This window comes from Elephas maximus, chromosome 12 (genome assembly GCF_024166365.1).
Source record: "Elephas maximus indicus isolate mEleMax1 chromosome 12, mEleMax1 primary haplotype, whole genome shotgun sequence".
Taxonomy (NCBI): Eukaryota; Metazoa; Chordata; class Mammalia; order Proboscidea; family Elephantidae; genus Elephas; species Elephas maximus.
Window position 1 is genome coordinate 13,146,031 of NC_064830.1, and position 15,730 is coordinate 13,161,760.

The following is a 15,730-nucleotide window of genomic DNA, read 5'->3' on the forward strand; positions in this document are numbered from 1 at the left end:
GTAGTGTGTCAACTCCTGGGTCTTCTTTCAGACTTGATTTATCTGCCTTATATCTGGGAGAAATTCTTCCAGATTTTGCCACACGGTGACAGAAATTGACATATTATTTTGTCAACTTGTTTGGTGTCTGAGAAGCGGACATTTAAAGGTTGGTCTTATTGTTGCTATTATTATCAAAAAAAAAAAAAAAAGAAAACCAAACCCATTGCCTTCCAGTCAATTCTGTGTACAACATAGCGACCGTATGTACAATAGAATGAAACATTGCCTGGTCCTGCACCATCCTCATAACAATTGTTATGCTTGAACCTAGTGTTGTAGCCACTGTGTCAATCCATCTCATTGAGGGTCTTCCTCTTTTTCACATCATGCCAAGCATGATGTCCTTCTGCAGGGACTGGTCCCTCCTGATAATGTGTCCAAAGTACATGACATGATGTCTCCCCATCCTTGCTTCTAAGGAGCATTTGGACTGTACTTCTTCCAAGATAGATTTGTTTGTTCTTCTTTCAGTCCATGGTATATTCAATATTCTTCACCACCAGCATAATTAAAAGGCGTCAATTCTTTGGTCTTCCTTATCCATTGTCCAGCTTTCACACGCATATGAAGCAACTAAAAACACTATGGCTTGAGTCCCGGTTACCTTAGTCCTCAAAGTGACATCTTTTATTTTATTTCTTTTTAACATTTGAAAGAGATTTTTTGCAGCAGATTTACCCAGTGCAATACCCTGTTTGATTTCTTAACTGCTGCTTCCATGGGCGTCGATTGTGGATCAGAGTGAAATAAAATCCTTGACAACTTCAATCTTTTCTCCCTTCATCATGATGTTCTTTACTGATCCAGTTGTGAGAATTTTTGGTCTTTTACTGAGTTTTAAAGCAGCCTAGTGGATATTGTGAATCCCAAATGTTTGGTGTGCCTAGCTGCTAATCAAAAGGCTTTGGTTCAAGTCTACCCAGAGACAACTCAGAAGAAAGGCCTGACATTCTACTAGCAAAAAGTCAGCCATTGAAAACTTTGTGGAACATAGTTCTGCCCTGACACATATGGGATCACCATAAGTAGAAACCAACTTGACAGCAACTGGTTTAATGGCTATTGTTCAAGCATTTTTATAGGGCTGAGGTAAAGAACAAATGTCTTAAGAACAGAAGCAGGAGTACTGGGCTCTCTTCCCACTTGTCCTTTTTCTGTTGGCACATTATTTTCTTCCTCTTTCCCTTAACCATTCTAATCCCTTTATGAAAATTCTTTAGTGTTGAAAAAAGTAGCAATAATTTATGTACTGCTCTGAAATAAAGTATAAATATGGAATCTAATAACTCTGTTCGAAAACCTCTGTCTACCAAAAAGACCCTTTGCCTTCACTATTTTAATTGTAAAAAGAGATTCAAATTGATGTTGTATGTAAAATCATATTAAGGGTTTGTGGGCATTTAGTCATTCAGAAACTATTTTTTGAGCCCTCACAATGTGACCAAGTGCTGATTTAGGTGCTGAGTATATAGCAGAGAACAAAACAAAGTTTTTGCCCTCATGAGCTTCAAATTTGATGGGAGAAAATCAATAATAACAGGTGAATATAAAGTACATAACACGGTAGTAAGTGTAAGGGATTGTCAATGATTTGACTCTACTTGGATTAACAATCAATTTCCATGTACAGAGCAGAGAGAAATCAAACGATGTATTTCACTGGGCAAATCTGCTGCAAAAAAAAAAAAAAAAAATGCTTTACAGTTTTAGAAAGCAAAGTTGTCACTTTGATGACTAAGGTGCATCAGGGCTAAGCCATGGTCTTTTCAATCATTTCACATTCATGTGAAAGTTGGATAATGAAAAAGGAAGACAAAAGAAGTGGTGCATTTGAACTGTGGTGTTGGTGAAGAACACCGAATATACCATGTTCTGCCAAAAAACAAATCAGTCTTAGAAGAAATATAACTAGAATGTTCCTTAGAAGCAAGAATAATGAAACTTAGATTCATGTACTTTGGACATGTCATCATGAAAGACCAATCACTAGAAAAGGACATCAATTTTGGTAAAATATAGGCACAATGAAAATGAGGAACACCCTGTATGAGATGGATGGCCAATTGACAAAATTGCTGCAACAATGGACTCGAACATGAAGATGGTGCAGGACTGACCAATGTTTTGTTCTATTATACATAAGGTCATCACGAGTTGGGGCTGACTTGATAGAAACTAACAACAACAAGTTTAAGAGAAAAATCATAGTATACAGGCAATCCCTGGGTTATGAACATCTGACTTATATATGATCCATAGTTGCAAACCAATCCCGTAAAGCTTATTACATTAAAATTCAAGGTACATAAAATTTATAGTGGTTCATAATAACAAATGGGAGCTACATTATGACACACATCAAAACATTATTATTGTTACTGTATTATTATGTTGAAGATCTTTTAGTGTACCTCGAAGTGTTTCTTAAATACCTTTTATGCATACAAAAGTACACTATATACTATGTACTAAAACATACATTTGATTAACATTAGGTACAAACCGTACCTAACTGTTCTCACTTGCATACAAATTTGACTCAAAGACAGACTTAGGAAAGGAACTCATTTGTAATCTGGGGACTGCCTGTAGTCAGGAACAAGGAGTCCTGGTTGTGCAGTGGTTAAGAGCTCAGCTGCTAATTGAAAGGTCAGTGGTTTGAACCCACCAGCTGCTCTGCAGGAGAAAGATGTGGCAGTCTGCTTCCATAAAGATTACAGCCTTGGAAACCTTATGCAGTAGTACTACTCTGACCTATATGGTCTCTGAGTCAGAAGGCACAGGTTTTTTTTTTTTTTTTTTTTTGAGTTAGTGAGGGAACTAGAAAGCATCATGGCTGGGAAAGAATCAAGAGGATGGTTTTATAACATCATTTTGTCTATCTGTCTGTCGATATCTTTATCTGTATCTGTGTCTTAGTTATCTAGTGCTGCTATAACAGAAATACCAAAGTGGACGGCTTTAATAAACAAAATTATTCTCTCACAGTTTAGGAGGCTAGAAGTTCAAATTCCAGGCATCAGCTCTTGGAAAATACTTTCTCCTTCTGTTGGTTCTGGGGGAAGGTCCTTGTCATCAATCTTCCCCGGGTCTAGGAGCTTCTCTGTGCAGAAACCTAAGTCCAAAAGACACGTTCCATTTCTGACACCTCTTTTGTGCTGGCATGAGGTCCCACTCCTCTCTTCTTGATTCTCTTTTTTATATCTCAAAAGAGATTGACTCAAGATACAACCTAATCCTGTAGATTGAGTCCTGTCTCATTAACATAACTGCCTCTAATCCTGCCTCATTAACATCATAGAGGTTAGGATTTACAACTCATAGGATAATCACATCAGATCACAAAACGGTGGAAAACCACACAATACTGGGAATCATGACCTAGCCAAGTTGATACACATTTCTAGGGGACACAGTTCAATAGCCCATAACATTCCACAATTTGGCCACCCAAAATCCATGTCCTTGGCCACATCTAATACACATTTACCCTGTAATATCATCCCAAAAGTCTTGAATCAACTCCAAGTCCAAATTTCATCCTAGGGCAAAGTTCCTCTTCATCTATGAAATCTAAAATACAGGTTATCTGTTTCCAACACAAGTTTCACAGTGGTACAACAGGCACAAGGTAGACATTTCCATTACAAATGGGAGAAACTGGAGGGAAAGACAGAATAACAGATGCCAAGCAAATCAGCAGAATACATTACATTAGCTCTCAAGGTTTGAAAATAATCCTCTGTTCTCTAAGACCATTCAGGCAATGGCCCTGCTCTTCAGACTGGGTGTTGGCCACACTCTCTGGATTCTGGGTCAGAGCCCTTCGGACCTGGGCTTCATTTCCACCTTCTAGGCCCACTGGGACAGCAACTCTTCCCTCTGGCATTTGAGCAGTACTATTTTTTTTATTCCCCTAGTCCATCTGAGTGGCGATCCCACCTGCTTGGCCCTGGCAGGCACCTATCTTATGCCCCCCGGGCATGGCAGCCTTGCCCCCTCAACTTTGAGCAGTGGATCCAGCCCCATCCTGCTGGCACTTGTGAAAGGCAGCCCCACACTCCGGAACTGAGTTGGTGAAGATCTGACTCTTCGAAACCTAGGAGGCTGTGGCCTCACCCTTTGAGACCCCAGAGACTGTGGCCCTACCCTTTGAGACAGAGGCAGTGCTGCTTCTTGTGCTCTTTGTCTCTTCAACTCCTGCTTCCTATTTCCTTGGCCTCTTGGCCCCTTGGGCTGGCCTGGCATATACCCTGCTTGGGAAAGTGTTCCAAATCTCTTTAACTGTACCAATAAGTGCCTGGGAGCACACCACTCCACCAGTAAATCTTGGCTGGAAGGCACTCAGCTCTCTTGCTCCATGGGTCAGCAAGCCTAGCTTCACCAGTAAGGGTCCAGAGGCACCCCGATCCTCCGGGAAACTTCCTGCACAAAGAAACTCAGCTCTCTTGTTCCATAGGTCAGCTCCTGTGCTATCTCATACCAGTCTTCTGGTTCTGCTGCTACCGTCTCTCTGCTGCTGCTTCTCACCATTTGCAGTCTCCAGTGTTATAGCTCCCCTCACTTCCTTCTCAGTCTACACTATAATTGCCTTTGATGTACATAATTCTACCAACAGTCTCTTCAAGGCAATCTAGTCTTTTACTATTGGACACCTTTAAACTTTTCCAGCCTTTCTCCATTCACAGTTTCAAAACTTTAGGTATCTGTTAGAGCAGCACCTAACTCTCCAGGTACCAAATGTCTTAGGCTGGTTATCTACAGAAGCAAAACCAGTGAAGTGTGTACATATACATACATATATAAAACAAAAACAAAATCAAACCTCTTGCCATCAAGGCAATTCTGACTCATAGTGACCCTATAGGACAAAGTAGAACTGCCCCATAGGGTTTCCAATGAGCAGTTGGTGGATTAGAACTGCCAACCTTTTGGTTAGCAGCTGGGCTCTTAACCACTGCGCCACCAGGGCTCCAAATATATATAGAGATTTATATCAAGGAAATGACTCACACAATTGTAGAGGCTGGAAAGTCCCAAGACCATGGATCAGGCTGAAGACTTCTGACTCACATAGCCGCAGGGTCTGGTGAACCCAAAATTGTCAGGTCAGACAGCAGGCCTCTTGTTCACAGGCTGTCGAGGCTGACTTCCCAAGATTGGCAGGTAGGCTGATAGCTCATATCCCAGGAACTGGAGATCAGATGAACAGGAGCCAGCTGGAGGATCCAGAGTGAGCAAAAGCCTGCGAGCTTTACCAGAAAGTCCACCTATATTGGATGCAAGTTACACCTCCAAAGAAACTCCCTTTCAAGTGATTGGCTGCTCATAACAGTTCTTATCATGGGTGATTACATTATATCAGATCTCATTATGGAGGTGATTGCATCATTACATAGCTACCAAAGTACATTATAACTGCCAAACCACCGAGAATCATGGCCCAGCCAAGCTGACACACAACCTTAATCACCATAATCTGTATCTATCAATCCGTCATTAGGTAGATACCGAGAGAGAGCAGGAGAGAAGAGAGATCAGGGAAGAATTCACTGGGAAGATAAGAATTAAACAGACTAAAAGGACGTAAGTAAGTGAATAAGCAAGACCTACAGATATCTGGGGGAAAAAACTTTCCATGAAGAAAGGCAGCAAGTGTAAAGGTCCTGAGGAGGGAATACTCTTGTCAGGATCCAGGAATTGTAGAGTGGCCACAGTAGCTACGGCTGAGGGGAAGAAGGGTGTAATACTAGGAAATTAAATGAGAGAGCTAACGGAGAGTGAGACTAGATCAAATGCTACTTTACAGGACACAATAAGGATTTTGACTTTTATTTGCAGTGAGTTTTTAAACCGAATAAAATTTTGAGAGAGGGTTAATATGATATGACATGTTTTATAAAAATTCCTCCATCTGTTTTTCTAAGAATTGACAAAGGGGAAGCAAAGACAGAAGGAAAACAGTTAGGGAGCTATTCAAATAATTCGATGTCTTAGAACAGGGTGGTAGCGATGGTCAAGGAATCAATCACCAGTGGCTGAATTATGGATGGATTTTGAACTTGGAGCCGCAAACATTTGCTTTTGTGTTGCTACAAAGTGTGAAACAAAAAGAGAAGTCAAGGATGACTGGATATTTGGCCTGAACAATTTTAAGTATAAAGATGCTAAAATGGAGAATACGAGTAAAGGGGGATAATATGAGGGAAGTAAGCAAAAATACAGGATTAAAAAAAAAATTCTGGAAGAGTAAAAGATGGGGAAGAAAGCACAGGAAAAGATGAAGATAAAGTCAAGTAACTATTATCAGGGCAATACACATAGATTGACCATTTATCAAGTTTTATTCATATAAAAAACATGAGTGAGATATTGTTATCCCCACTTCCCAAAATGCTCAGATTGAGCCATTGTTTCTGAGATGATGACTTGATTTCTGTTTTCTCTAATTTCATCACATGTTATTTGCTCCAACATACACAGGGCACTCTGCTTTTTTTCTGTTACACATGTTAGTGTAAATTCTCTGCAAAATGACAGAACAGCAACTATTCTCTACAATTCCTTTAATCAATGAACCTTTTCATAAGATTCTTTCAAAATGGTCACATTTGCATTATTGATTTAATTGAGTGGATTCTTTTTTTTTTTTTAAAGAAAAAGAAATGGGGGTGCCTTTAGTGTGAATCTGGCTAATAAACACAAGAAGCAATCAATGGAAAAGGCCAAGGGTCACTATGTTTGCCTGCAAGGTCGATGATGCAATAAGACCACTGTGGCAGTACCCAGAGTGGAGGCTCAAATATTTATTAACACTCAAGTAAAGATGGAGCTGATTACAAGTCAGCCAATTGGGCTCAGGAAACCTCATTCCAATAAAACACAATCAATGCCATCCATCATCAGAGTCTTCTATTTATTAAATTTTTCTCATGAGGTGGTCAGTTTGTCTTATTGCTTTCCCTCAGCAATTGCCAAAGCGAGGCTATTGGTAACTCATCTCTGGCTATTTATAAGAGGTAACTAGAAGCTGTCTTTTTTTCTTTTAAAATAATTTTGTAGTATAAAATTAATAAGTGCACAATGTAATAAACCTTGAAAACCCAAAAAATATGGAGATTTTTAAAAATCACCCATAAAGACATAATCTCTGTTATTATTTTAATACTTTATTTCCAGTCTTTTTTGCTGCAGACTAAAAAAAAAAATTTATAACTGAGCTCATTCTATTTTTTACTTGATATTATAACATAAACATTCCCTCTATTACAAATGCTTATAAATATCATTATAAATGATTGCATAGAACTGCACTTTATGGAATTAAGTATTAATTAATTAATTATTCTACTCTTAGAGGACATTCTTAATATTCTTTACTCTTTCCCATTATGGCTGTACTTCAATCAGTTATTTCTCATTGCTATTTGTATATCACCTTATAGAACTGTTTTCCTTAAAGAAATACAAACTACATGTATCTATAAACTGAAAACCCCAAAGGGAATATTTTAAAACTAGGCCTCTTTCCTAAACCCCAAATCCACATATAACAGCTTACTTACTATATTCACTTGGAGTCTACTAGGAAAATCTAATGATAATCTCAGACTGAGTATGTCCATATCGGAGTATTTTACATCTTACTTCATATTCTTCCCTCTTCAGTCTTTCCCATCTCTGTGAATTCTACCACCATCCGTTTAGTTTTTTAATCTAAAACGCTAGACCCCGTTTATTTTAATCAACTCCATCTATTTAACAAACATTTAGTCACATGATATTTTCTAAGTAGAAAGAGCGTTACAATATATTATAATTAGAAAAGACATAATTTAACTCAAGTCACTGATTTTACTAATAAGAGAGACTACGTAATTTGTCTGGAAACCCTGGTGGTGTAGTGGTTAAGAGCTAGGGCTGCTAACCAAAAGGTTGGCAGTTCAAATCCACCAGGCGCTCTTTGGAAACTCTATGGGTGCAGTTCTACTTTGTCCTGTAGGGTCACTATGAGTCAGAATCGACTTGATGGCCGTGTTTATTTGTTTTTGTTTGTTTGTTTTAGGTAATTTGTCAAAGGACAGCATAATGCCAGATTCTGGACCTTTAAGAACAAAAGCTTAAGGTGAAGAACTTTTTTTTTTCTTCCCTTATGGGCTAAGATCAAATGAAACTTGTTATTCTGAAGAACAGGGATTCAAATGGACAGTTAATGAAAAATTCAATAAATTCTCAATTTTCTAGTTTAATCAACGAGGAATAGCAGCACGAAAAATATCAGGAGTTCATATTTCTTAAACACTTTGTAATAGATACTGCTGGTGGCCTACCCAATATCCATTTTCTATACTAGTAGAAATAAGGCTTTTTGTTTGTTTATTTTTTCTTGGTGACTTCTCCTTTCCCATCTGTTTCAAGGGAGGAGAAATTGATTCTCATCTCAAGAGAGCAAATTCATATTCCCTTTGCCAATGATTTCATTTTTTTTTTCTTGGCATTGTATTTTATTTTTCTCTTTTTCTTCGCTATTTACATATGATACATCACAAGGTTCTATTGTTTAATTTCAATGTATACCATATCTTTCCACTTTTTCATCTCCTTTGCAACAGATCATTTGCCATCTTCTTTTTCTTGGACTTCTTAGCCTAACTGGATTCCAACAGATTTCTGCTTCGATCCATTCCTACTCAAAATATAGGGAATTTTAAACTGGTATTCGACGGCAGTGGGAGCGGGAAATGGTACTAGTTAATGCTTCTACTTAAACATTTCCACTGGCTTCCTACTACACTAAGAATAAATAAAAATGAAATAAATTACAAAGTCCTTTCCATGACCTATAAGAACTAAATAATCCTAACTCTTTCTCCGGTATCATTATTTACCACCATTATCCTCAATCACTGTGCTCTAATCACACTGGCTTTCCTGCTGTTTTGGGAAAAAATCTGAAGCTATGTATTTTGTCCCTGAGATTCTTTCTTCCAAGTATGTTCTTCCTCGATGTTGTTATTTAGTTATCTCATCATCGTTCAGGACTTTGCTCATATTTCCCATCTCAAGAAACCTTCCTCGACTGTCCATTATCAACCACTCTCTGCCACATCACATGTTTATTTTCTTCATAGAACTTCTACCTGTGTGAAAAAAAGTATTTACATATTAGATTTATTAGTTTATGTTATTTCTCTCCCAATTAAAATGTAAGTTTTATGAGAGCAGAAGAGGGCCCAGTTTGACTTGTTTACCACTGAATCTACATCATCTTGAATATATCCTGGCAACTATGTGCTCAATCAATCAAAATTTGTTGAATAAATGAATGAGATTGAATAACAATTTTTTGTAAATAACCAATTTCCACCAACACCATAATTTTTCTATTTCTGTACCACCATCTCTCATAAAAGTAGCTACATTACCTGTTCCAGGGGAAGTATGTGACCAGGTGAAGAGAAAAAAAAAAAAAGTTGCCTTTTTCTGGCTTTCATATATTTTTTACTAAATATGTTAGGGAAATAGCGTAGGAAATTTTGTTAAGAAACCTTGCTTCCTGTCTCTAAGGAAGAACATCAGGGAGATCTAATAAGCTGAGATTGGTCCTTGGTATTCAAGATCAGAGGGATTACTATGCTATCATTCAGCTAGAACCCCACAGATGCAGCAAGACACCAGCAAACAAACAGGTAGTAATGTAGGCTGAAAGGACTGACCACCTCAAAACTGTGTGATTTTGACCAAGTCACTTAACATCTCTGCTAGAGAAATCTCATTGGTAAATAAGAAAACACATGAAACTCTTTAATCACTGGCGAGTAAATAGTAAGCTCCAAATAAACATCAACTATTGTTATTTATGATTATCATTGTCATCTTCAACATCAAGAAAAAACCATCTATATCTACCTTAAAAAAAAAAAGTCTGTTATATCAAGTCCGACTGCTAGTGACCCTATAGAAGAGAGGAGAACTGTTCCATATGGTTTCCAAGGAGCTGCTGGTGGATTCAGGCTGCAGGCCTTTTTGGTTTTCAGCGAAGCTCTTAACTACTGTGCCGACAGGGGATAATATATCTACCTTAGTGCTTTGAAATTATCCAAATCCTTTGGAATATATATATATATGTCATGGGTTGAATTATGTCCCCCCAAAAATGTGTTTATCAGTTTGGCTGGGCCATGATTCCCGATATTTTATGATTTTCCTATGTGTTGTAAATCCTGCCTCTGTAATGTTAATGAGGGAGGATGAGTAGCAGTTGTGTTAGTGAGGCAGGACTCAATCTACAAGACTGGATTGTATCTTGAGGCAATCTCTTGAGATATAAAAGAAAGACGCGAGCAAAGAGAGGGGGAACTCATACCACCAAGAAAGCAGTGGCAGGAGCAGAGAGTTTCCTTTGGACCCAGAGTCCCTGAACAGAGAAGCTCCTAGTCTGGGGGAAGAGAGAAAGCCTTCCCCTGGAGTTGATGTATTTCTGTTTTTGCAACACTAGATAACTAAGACTATATATATATATATATATATATGCACACACATATATACACACACACATATATATACTTATATACATATATATGAGTCGGAATCGACTCGAGGGCACTGGGTTTTTTTTATACATATATATGTATATATACACATATGTGGCAGCCTGGTGGCTCCGTGGTTAAGCTTTTGGCTGCTTACCAAAAGGTCAGTAATTTGAATCTACCAGCAGCTCTTTGAAAGCCCTGTGGGGCATTTTTACTCCGTCTTATCGGGTTGCTATGAGTCAGAACCGACTTGACAGCAATGGGTTTTTGGTTTTATATGTACATGTATATATATATATATATGTGTGTGTGTGTGTGTGTGTGTGTGTGTGTGTGGAACCCCTTCTGGCATAGTGGTTAAGAGCTATAGCTGCTAACTAAAAGATCGGCAGTTAGGATTCACCAAGCCTCCTTGGAAACTCTGTGGGGCAGTTCTACTCTGTCCTTTAGGGTCGCTATGAGTTGGAATCGATTTGATGGCTACTCTGGGAAAAAAAGGGTAGTTAGGACTTTATTAAGATTAGGTTGATATCACTGCAACAGATTCTTCTTTTTTTCTTTGTAAATCTTGTTTGAAGTTTGTCAATTTTCTTTTTCAGAGAACTAGCTTTTTTTTTTTTTTTGCTCTTATTTTTATTATTTCCCTTCTGCTTTGAGTTCAATTTGCTCTTTCGTTTTATAGATTATTAAGGTAGAATTATAGGCTTTTATTTTGAAAATTTTATTCTGTTCTAGTATAAGCATTTTATGTTATAAATTTCCATGTAAACACTCCTTAGGCAGTATCTTGAAAATTTTGATATGGTGCATTTTCGTTTAGTAAAAATATTTACTAATTTATCTTGAGATTTCCTCTTTAGCTCTTGGTTTTTTGTGGAAGCCTGTTGTTTATTTTCCAATTATTTAGGGGTTGTTCAGATTGTTTTTCTATTATGGATTTCCAGTTTAATTCCTTTATGGCATAGAATATACTTTGTATGACTTCATTTTTTTTTTTTAATTTAAGATTTGTTTTATAAAAAGAGAAAGTCCTCTTTTTTTTTTTTTACTCAGGATTTAATCTTTCTTGGTAAAAGTTTGTGCTCACTTAAAAAGAATGTATATTCTGCTACTGTTGAGTGGAGTGTGTATAAATGCCAGTTAAATAAATTGAGTTTATTGTTTTGTTCAGGTCTTCTATATTCTTGCTGATGTTGTGTTAACTCATTCAGTTGATGGCTAAGAGAGAAGTCTTAAAGTCTTCAAGTCTAATTTTGGATTTGTCTATTTACCAATTCAGTTTTGTTAGTTTTCACCTCATTTACTTTTTGAAGCTCTGTTACGAGGTTTTAAAAGGGGATGATAAAAATAATTCAAGTAACTGAGCATAAGTCAGAAACAAGGTAACAGAACAATAAAATAAAAAGAGGACAAACAGAAAACAAATAATAACTGGTAGACTAATATTGAGACCATCAATAATTGCATTAAATGTAAATGTCATAAACAGTGCACATAAAAGACAGAGATTAATAAAGGATTAAAAATTAAAAGAAAAACTCAGTTCAACTCTATGCTATACACACACACAAACAAAATCCATTTAAAATCTCTCTTGATATAAAAAAAAGATAGGTTAAATATAAACAGATAGAAAAAAATAAAAATGTGCAAACACTAATAATAATAAAAAAAACTGGCTAGCTTAATATCTGAAAACAATAGAATTCAAACAAGAATAATAATCAGAAATAAAGAGAAACAACACATAATCATAACCGATCAACTCACCAAGAAAATATAACAACTCATCAAATGGAAAATTGATTTAATACATTCTTTTGGAAAAGTTTAAGTTGAAGAAAATAATAACAAGGCAAGAAAGCAAAGAAAGATAACTCTTCACACTTTCATTATAAGATTTACATCATAAGGTACATTATGAGGCACAATCTAATCACAAATGAAATAAATTAGTCAAAATATGTAATAATTAAGAAATCTATCTGAACTGTGAATTTAAATCTATTCTCTTTACCAGTGACGTTCAGGTTGGGTCAACATTGTACAGTAATTTTGGACTTCAAGACCTGTTTCTATTTGAAAATATGGAAATACAGATAAAATAGAAAAAGACAAAAGACACAAAAATGTAACCAATGCCACTGAACAATTAGCATAGAAATTGCCAAATGAACCTAATTTGCTGTGTAAACTTTCACAGAAACAAAATATTACATACATAAAAAAAGGATATCTGCCATGGCTTCATATGCATGAGAAAGCTAGACAATGAATAAGGAAGAAAAAAGAAGAGCTGATGCCTTTGACTCATGGTGTTAGCAAAGAATATTGAATATGCCATGGACTGCCAGAAGAAAAAACAAATCTGTCTGGGAAGAAGTAGAGCCAGAACGCTTCTTAGAGGCAATGGTGGTTAAACTTTGCCTCACGTACTTTGGGCATGTTATCAGGAGGGACCAGTCCCTGGAGAAGGACTTCATGCTTGGCAAAATAGAGGGTCATCCAAAAATTAGGAAGATCCTCAACAAGATGGATTGACACAGTGGCTACAACTATGGGCTCAAGCATAACAGCTGTGAGAATGGTGCAGGGTTGGGCAGTGTTTCGTCCTGTTACACATGGGGTTGCTATGAGTGGGAACTGACTGCATGGCACCTAGCAACAACCTATATATACATACATAAATGATGGTCTTTCCTAGAGCATCATTAAAGAAATTGTATAGTGTTTCCACAAAAAAGAGATATCATTGCTATTATTTATTCATCTGGAATAATACCCACACTATACATTAAGTGAAATGAGAAAAATTTTGTGTGTATGCAAGAATACAAAACTTGACCTTTTTTTCAATAAGGTAAGAAAAATATATTTACCAATATCCTTCTGTGGAAAGCTTGATGTATGTTTGAGAGAAAATTGTTTAGAGTGGCATGAAATCACCCAGGCATAGTCATGTATGAGAAGCTTGCTTTGTAACGAGAGCAGATGCTATGAAATCGTAGGCACTTAGCTCAGCAAAATGGGTTTGGGCATGTTAGTGGTGGAGTGTCAGGGAAGGAAGAACCGAATCGCTCTGCATCGCGAAGAGGAGAGATTCCTGAGGAATATCTGGGAGGAGGAGGTTGGATGTTAATGAAGGTAGGGCAGAACAAAAAAAGAATGTAAGTAGCTGTATGGTTGAAGATGCTATTGTGCTTGAGGGAGAAAACAGGTTGTAATGGAGATTTTTATGTTTTTTTTTTTTTTTTTACTGTGGGATGTGCAATATAAACAATCTCCTCTATTTCCCCAGTGAGTTTGGCAAGAAGGTCTGTGGAGCTCAGCTCTCCATTCTGCTGTGAATAGTTTATTTTTAAAGAACATGAAATGAAAGTTATGTGCTGAATTATAAACTAGAACATAAACAGAGACGCCTTACAGGGACACAGAAGCCAGAGGAAAAGATGACAATTGATATGTTTATTGTCTGTGTGCAACTGTGAAGAGAAATACGTGGGAAAGCTCTATAATGAAGCACATAGAATGTTAATGGCGGTTGGGTTTTCAAATAGTTTCTCCTCTTCATGTTTATATAGACTGTAAGTTTTGGAAACAAACATATACTTGCGGTTATAAAATATATTATTTTATTTAAAATATTTGCTCACTTAGTGGCCTGTTTTCTGATGTAGACTTTAACCAACACCAGTCAGACATCAATGTTAGGTCAGACATTATGTATATTTCTTGACTTTCTAAACTTTCAATTAAAGTGATTCAGGGACTCCATATCAGCGTGGTCAAGATATTCTCCCAACTGTACTGCAATATAAGGCTCTTCTTAATACGTAGAAGAGAAGGAGTGAGAGACAGCTTGATTACAACTGAAAATAACCTGGAACTCAGAGTATCTGCCCTTGCAGCTTCTGATTTTGGCTCCATTTCCTTCTCTGTTCCATGTATGGCACAGGACTCCTAATTAGCAGTCTCCCTGACTCTCTCTCTGTACCTTAGTATCAGTTGTGTTCTGAATAAGATTGACTATCACTTTGACTTGCCTTACAAGATCTCCTGTTTCAATTTTGCATAAAGCATGTGACCTATATATATTAATAAAAATCTTAGATAAACCTCTCTAATTTGGTGAATATCTATGCAAGATGTTCTTTTGATATGATAACAGAAAAACAGATATTTAGTTTTTATTTATTTAGCCTTATCAAAGAATCTTAATCTCAAACAATATTTATTCATAAAAAATCCAGGGAGGAAATAGATAAAAATATTAATAATAGCTGTCCTTGGATGATGATTTTATCTATCTATATTTTAATATTGCATAAATTTTCTGTAAGTGCCATATATAGCAGTCATTTACTAATAAGGAGACAGAAAGCATACCAGTTATTTAAACAGAAGAATTTCATATAAAAAATTTGGTAACCTGATATTTCAGAATTGGAACTGCCAAAATAAAACACTAAGGGATTACAGAAGAGCAACCACATGAAGCAGCTACTACCCCTAGGACTTGGGAAACAAAGAACAGAGATTATAATTAGCAAAATTTAGATGCTTGGAAGAGTGGCCTGGCCTCTGAGTAGGAAGAGTTGCACACCTACTGTAGGCATTTCAGAAGCTCAGAAGGACTCATGGAACTGTGGTCCAGTCCTCTGAGGATGGACTGTCAGCCTGCGATTGCTGGTATATCTTCAGGTGTGGAGAAATGAGGAGAAAGGCCTTATGCTTCCCTACTCCTTGCAGTAACCCCTAGTGCTCCCTACTGGCTAAACCAAAGAGGGATCCAGGTGGCACAGCAGAAATGTGGTTTTCAGAGCCCAATCACAAAGTAGAAAAGCCTGAGCCTGAAATCTGGAGATAATAACATAATAATTGGCAAAGCACATATCACTTCAGCTAATAAATATAACACTTTATTAATGGCAACAGATCCTCTAATTCTTGGGAGGGAGTCCCCACACAACAAGAGATCATTGGCAGAAGTTCTAAGGCTAGTTGGCCACTAATGAACTAATTGGAATACACAAAATGAAAAGTAAAACCTCTTCATAAAATGCCTGCCCCTAGTAAACACTCAATAAACCTTTGTGGGATAGGAAATCTTGGGACATAATTATGAGATATAAACTTTGAGAGTTTGACTTCCA